Raw genomic sequence first — 7,063 nt, forward strand, 5'->3', positions numbered from 1 at the left:
TGTTGGTAATGAAAATGATAGGAAGAAAAATAGAAAAGTTCATTGAAAAATTCTCCAAACTACTCCACCATTAGAATGTGACCATGTTGGTAATGAAAATGATAGGAAGAAAAATAGAAAAGTTCATTGAAAAAAAATGGAGAAGTATAACTTTAAATCACAAAAACCAATGAAGAGTGTTCTTAGAAAATCACACATCATATTGAATACACATTATGTATTATAATAGTTTGCTGACCATAGATTTCAATCATGGAGTGTCATTTTTTCAAAATTTATGTATAAAGGTGGTCACCTAACCCATATTTAAAACTACATAGTTACCACTTTGAGGGTTGGCGTGCTCCCAAATCCCAATCATGAGATCATGACGGGCATGCGTGAAAAATCGATCCCTGTCCTGAAAATCCAATCCCTAGATATGAACAAGGGCTACAGCAGTATGATCCAAATGACGAGGAAATCAGCAATATCGGCCAGAAAAATATGAATTGTGGGCTGTACATTTTTCATTGGAACTGTATCTGCATTCAGATTTGGAAGGTGTATTCAATTGGAAGTTCCAATGTGGATTCCAAATACCAAATTGCTTTAGTAAGCACGTAGGATTCACAGGTGAACCGTCGGGGGCTCGTTATTTAATTGGGAGAACACGGCACCTACAATGCCGGTGGGTGGAGGCAGAACGGGCCATGTGTCTGACGCATAATTCCGAGCCCAACAAACTTTTATCGGCTACCAGAGGGCGGGGCCGCAAATATAAGAGCTTCGAGACACGATCGGTTTAGTTGGTTGGATAATTTAGTGAGAAAAACTCTTCTTCCCTCTCGTCAATAATTCCACTGTCTTAGCTTACGCTGCTCACCTTCCCCGCATTCCGTGTCCCGCCAGTTCTTCATTAATTAATGCAGAGGCAGTGGGGAATTGTTCTGCTTTTGCACGTAATCCTTCATTATGGATGAGGTATATTGAGAGACACTGGGTACTGTGGAGGGGCATCGAAAGACTTGTTCCGTCTCGTCGGATAACGCGGAAAATGGGGTCTCTGAATCGCTCGATGGTTTGTTCAATGTTCATATCAGTTTCTTTCTGTTTTGTGTTTGGCGCGCTGGATATTGTCTCTGCAGGTACTGTATGTTTGAATAAATTTATATTTGCGTTTTCGAGAGGGTTGTCTATTTTTTGGGTTATTTTTGGTGATGCTTATGTGGTTTAAATTTCGAGAGTCGTCAATTGGGAGAAGATAATTTCTACGTCTTGTTTTCTTTGTTTCAGATTTTGCAAACAAACATGCACTGGGCATCAATTATGGACAGGTAGCAAACAATTTGCCATCTCCTGCCATTGCAGTCCAGTTAATGAAAAGCATAAACGTGGGTTACGTGAAGATATACGACGCAGATTCTCAAGTCCTCTCGCGAACACGAGCCTCCCTCTGGTGATCACAGTGGCGAACGAGGACATTCCAAACATAGCCTCCGGCTCCTCCAACGCCGATCAGTGGGTGCAGAAGAACGTTTTGCCGTACTATCCCGCGACTCAGATTTTTATGATCATGGTGGGAAACGAGGTCCTTTCCAACACCCAGATCCAGAGCACCTGGTCACAGCTGGTTCCGGCCATGGAGAACCTGCAAGCCTCGCTCGTGAAACACAATCTCGACGACTCCATCAAGGTAACCACTTCTGTGGCCATGGACGCGCTGGCCTCGTCTTACCCACCTTCCAACGGCTCGTTCAAATCCGACATCGCCGGATCTATCATGCAGCCGATGCTCAGCTTCCTGAACCGGACAGATTCTTATTTTTTCGTGGACGCGTACCCGTACTTTGCCTGGAGTTCGAATCCCGTCAACATTTCTCTCAACTACGTGCTGTTCGGCGTCAGCAGTACAGAAATACTAGACGGCCAATTGCAGTATTCCAACATGCTGGACGCGCAGCTGGACGCCGTGGTGGCCGCAATGGCGGACCTCGGCTTCCCGCAGGTTAAATTAGCGGTCAGCGAAACAGGCTGGCCGACCAAAGGAGCCGCCGACCAGCCTGGTGCCAACGTCGCCAACGCTGCCAAGTATAACCGCAGGCTTGTCTCCAGATTCTCAGCCTCGCCTCCTGTGGGAACGCCGCGGCGCCCCGGGGCCTTCATTCCTGTTTTCGTCTTCGCTCTTTTCAACGAAGACCAGAAATCCGGCGACGTAACAGAGCGCAACTGGGGCGTTTTCTACCCCAGTGGGGCGCCCGTTTACAACATCGATCTCTCCGGTGGCAACCAGGGCTCCGCCTACACTCCTATAATCCGAAGCGGGACAAATAACAATACATTCTCCGCTCCTGCTGGCGCCCCTGCTTCTGCTGCTGCCCCCATTCCCACCGCTGCCCCCACTCCGTCGACGCTGCAGCAGTGGTGTGTGGCGAAATCAGGGGTAAACAATATGACCGCGGTGCAGGAAGCGCTGGACTACGCATGCGGTGCAGGCGCTGATTGTTCCGCTATCCAAGCCGGCAATGCATGCTACCAGCCGAACACTGTGGAGGCGCACGCGTCTTACGCCTTCAATAGCTATTGGCAGAGTACCAAATCCAACGGTGGCACCTGCTATTTCAACGGAGTGGCCGCTCTAACTACATCCGATCCCAGTGAGTCCTAACTTCATCATTCATTATTTCTTTATTCCTTTTAAGAAAGATTAATTATGTAGATGCTCCCATTAAAATTGTGTGAAATTTTATTGAATAGCTAGCACTAAAATGGTGTGATATTTTATTGAATAGTTATCACTAAAATGAATTTTGTAAAGTTTCCTGAATGCTATTACTAAAATTAACTTAATGATATAAATACTATCCTTAAAATTATGTGAAATGTTATTGAATAGCTATCACTGAAATTATATAAAACTTGTGTAATGCTATTACTAAATTTATATAAATGGTGTAAAACTTGGTCAAATATAAATACAATATTACCATTATAATGTTCACAAGGTTTTATTGGTAGCAATACCATATCACCATTATAATGTTCACAAAGTTTTATTGGGTAGCAATACCATATCATCATAATGTTCACAAAGTTTTATTGGGTAGCAATACCATATCATCTGGGTTTATAGTGAGGATATTTATTAGGGAAAAATTACATAATATATTGGAAGAGATATATAAGGCTGATATGTTAGAGGTTTATTGAATAAAACCTCAGTAATAATTTCATCCATTACCTAACTGTCTCCTTAATTTCCATTCTTAACTTTAATGTCCATTGTCCTTAATTGCCATTTTTTTTGTCAGGCTTCCAAGGATGTTCCTTCCCGCTTCAATAGACCACGACTGTTCTCTGCTACAAACGTTTTCAAGGCGACCAGATATGCAGGGCTGGGCGTTCATCGCATAATCTGATTTTCGATTCTTTTGAGAATATCATTGGATTTGTCGTCCTTTTGAATTTAATTTCACCCTACTGGTCTGTTTCTGGAACCATGTAACAACTCCAATTTATTCTCTACATATCTGTGTAATTATAAAGTGAAAATAGTGACTGAGGCTCTGGATACGGCCTTATCCGGAGATCAGAATAAGGCCTCTCTTTCTGATCTCCTGAGATATCACTATATGCTTGAATGTAGCTGTTGCGTTTATATAATTTCATATTTAATTCTTATTTAACATTGCTATGCTGTAGTCTAATTTCCTTTATTTTCGTTTTTTATATTTCCACTTCAATTTTCTCCTATGTTTGTACATTAATGGGATTCAATAAATCGAATATGAAATCCTACGCAATTTTGTTTCATTAGGATATGGAATCTGTTTGTCCTAGTTATTGTAGTATCAGAAGCAAAATTCGGAGAATCCAACAACTGCTCCACACTGTTGGTTTACGAAATGTGTGTTTTTAATTATATAAAAGTACAAATGGTCATTACATTAACAAAATTTAGGTGCGTTGGTTAACGTGTTCTTTTTATTATATGAAAATACGTAGATGCTTGAAGGAAATGGGCATTACCTTAGCAATATTTAGGTGCGTTGGTTAGCCTACCATGATAGTCAATGGCTGACGCGTCGAATTTTTATTTACAGTAATGGTTGAAGTTACAATCTCAATCGTGTTTTAAATCGATAGCGTTTTCATTTCACTTTTTATTATGAATGTATGAAATGTGTCACAGATGTATAGAAAGTGTCAGTCCGGTTAAAAAATTGTAAAATAATTGAATTCCTTTTTAATTTTAGATGTATCATGGGTTTTCTGTAATATATTAATTTTTATTGTTATAATATAAAATTTAAGAAAAGATTTGCATATTTTCTCTCTTAGTATATGAAAAAATATGAGTTAAAATGGATTTAAAGTGCTTCTAGTGGCAAAATAATATTTTGGAATTTTTGGAAAGCTATTATTATATGTGTATATATTTTTGGAAAGCTATTATTATATTATTATATGTGTATATATATGTTTGAAATGAACTAGATTTTTTGAAAATTTACATTATTAAGAATTTAAATAATAAAAAAGTAACCATGTTTAGTGATAAAAAAGTTGTTAAAAAAAGATAGCAGAAAAATAAATTAAAACAAAATAACTCATAAACTAAACACAAAATTTGCCGAAAAGCCTCATTCACTAAAAAAACCATGGAACCCCTCTAAAACTAAATTTCATTACAATATCATGGGCCCAATATCTTGGGACAATAGCAAGGTAATGATTCCATGGGTGTAGACAACTTTGATTTGGTATCACCCATAACAATCTCTCACTTTATTCCATGCTTGTAGACAAATTTTACTTTAATTTGGTATCACACCTAACAATCTCTCACTTGAGACCAAATAGAACTTGAAGTGAATATTTTTGACATTGTTTCTCTCTTCTTTCTACTAATCCTTTCCCAAGATGCCTCTCATCAAGTTTGCATTACTCAAGTGGAGGTTATACAAAGTTTTAACTTATCCCTTGGCAAAACTTTTGTTAACATACCAACTTGATTGTTTTTAGTGTGCATTTTTTCCAAGTGTAGCAACCCATCATCTACCAGTTGACTCCAATGATATTGAACATCAATGTGTTTTTCTTAGAATGATATGTTGGTTTTTTTGCTAAATGAATGATGCTCTAACTATCACAATACAACACATATTTATCTTGTTTTATTCCCAACTCTCCTAAGAATTATTGCACCCACAACATCTCTTTGCAAGCTTCTCCGACAGTTGTGTATTCTTTCTTCATTGTGTAAAGGACTACTAATTTCTGTAGTCTAGACATCCAATACATTGTTGCACCAAAAAAAGTATATAAATAACCATTACTGGAATTTTTACTATCCACATCTCCAACCATATTTGCATATGTATAACCTTCAAGAACGACATTATTATTATTACCAAAACATAAATAATAATTACTAATGCCTTTGAGATACCTCAAAATCCACTTTACTGCATGTCGTTTGTCTAGATTTTCAAGGAACCTTCTCACTACTCCCACATACCATTTGATACATCGAGCTACCTATGGTTGAAGAATAAGTTATTTTACTCATTTCCTCCTACTGCTTGTCATCATAAGGGCATAAATCAACACTAAGTTTGAAGTGTGATGATAGGGATGTACCAACTGCTTTGGCATCCTTCTTATGGAACCTATCTTAACACCTTCTCAATATATTTTTCTTGTGATGGCCATAAATTTTTGTTCTTTCTATCACGTATAATTCTAATGCCCAATATTTCTTGTGTCAAACCTAAATATTTCATTGCAAATTGTTTTCCCAAATTTTCTTCAACCTATTGATCATATTCTTATCATGTCCAACAATTAGCATATCATCCACATACAAAAGTAGTATAATATAATTCCTTGGTCATACCTCTTGATGTAGACATAATGATTAGCCTCTAGTATTTTGAAGCCATGCTCCAATATAAATGAATCAAACTTCTTGTACCATTAGCAGGGTGTATGTTTCAACCCATAAAGGTTCTTCTTCAACTTGCAGACAAGGTCCTCTTTACCTTTTACCTTGAATTATCTTGGTTGTACCATATAAATTTCCTCCTCCAATTCACCATGAAGGGAAGTTTTCTTTAATCTAATTGTTCACATTCCAAGTATAAAGCCACAGCAAGACGAAGGATAAATCTTATGGATGAAATTTTAACATTAGGTGATTTTGTTCTTGTAAAGTCAATACTTATTTTTAGGATCCCTTCACCACTAATGTTTCTTTGTATCTTTTCTTCTTCTCCTCACCCTCATGTTTAATCATGTATAACTATTTGTTTTGTAGGGAATTTCTTCCCTTTGGAAGCTTCACTAACTCCCAAGTTTTGTTTTCCAACAGAGATTCCATTCCTTACTCCATTGCTTTCTTCCACTTTTTGCTAGTTTCCACTTCACAAGCTTCTTGAAAACAATGAGGCTAACCTTCATCAGTGAGCAAAATATATTTTCAGGGTGGATAACCTTTTGAGGGTTTATGAGGTCTAGTAGACTTGCAAACCAACTATGGTGGTGTGTTTTTTAATTGAATATCTTATAATGGCTATTGTAAGTTTTCTTCTTCTTCTTGTCTATCATTTTCCACTTGTTGTCCATCCTGTTCTTTAATTTTCTACCCATATTATTCCAATGGTGTGATATTTCTTGTTATTATGTAAGTTTTTCAACAATTTTCTTGGCCTCCATATCACCTGCAAACCTTTTATACATTTCTTATTCTTTAAATATCACATCCTTGTTTCTAACAATTTCATGATTTACTAGATCCTATAGATGGTAACCAAATTCAACATCCACATATCTTTGAAAAATACATTTCCTTGATTTATTATTTAATTTGGTTCTATGCTCTTTAGGAATATGCATAATGCTTCACATACAAATATTTTCAGGTGATAATAATTTACCTTTTATTGGTCCAAACTTATTCCGAAGTATTACCGTCTAGGGCTATAAAAGGTGAGTGATTGATGAGATAACGAGTTGTCCTTACTGCTTCTACCCATAATTTATTTTCGAATCTAGAATTTCACAACATACTCCTCACCTTCCC

General features: G+C 37.4%; 1 pseudogene across 1 annotated transcript; it reads left to right on the top strand.

Moving 5' to 3' along the window:
* The first annotated feature begins 670 nt into the window (after positions 1 to 670).
* LOC149229024 (putative glucan endo-1,3-beta-glucosidase A6) lies at positions 671 to 3,665 on the top strand (annotated as a pseudogene). Its single transcript, XR_016247270.1, has 3 exons — positions 671 to 1,127; positions 1,276 to 2,636; positions 3,291 to 3,665. The product of XR_016247270.1 is annotated as a putative glucan endo-1,3-beta-glucosidase A6 (transcript).
* Positions 3,666 to 7,063: the final 3,398 nt, after the last annotated feature.

This window comes from Pinus tabuliformis, chromosome J (assembly GCF_031772625.1).
Source record: "Pinus tabuliformis cultivar Carrire ecotype Pingquan chromosome J, CPIR1, whole genome shotgun sequence".
NCBI lineage: Eukaryota > Viridiplantae > Streptophyta > Pinopsida > Pinales > Pinaceae > Pinus > Pinus tabuliformis.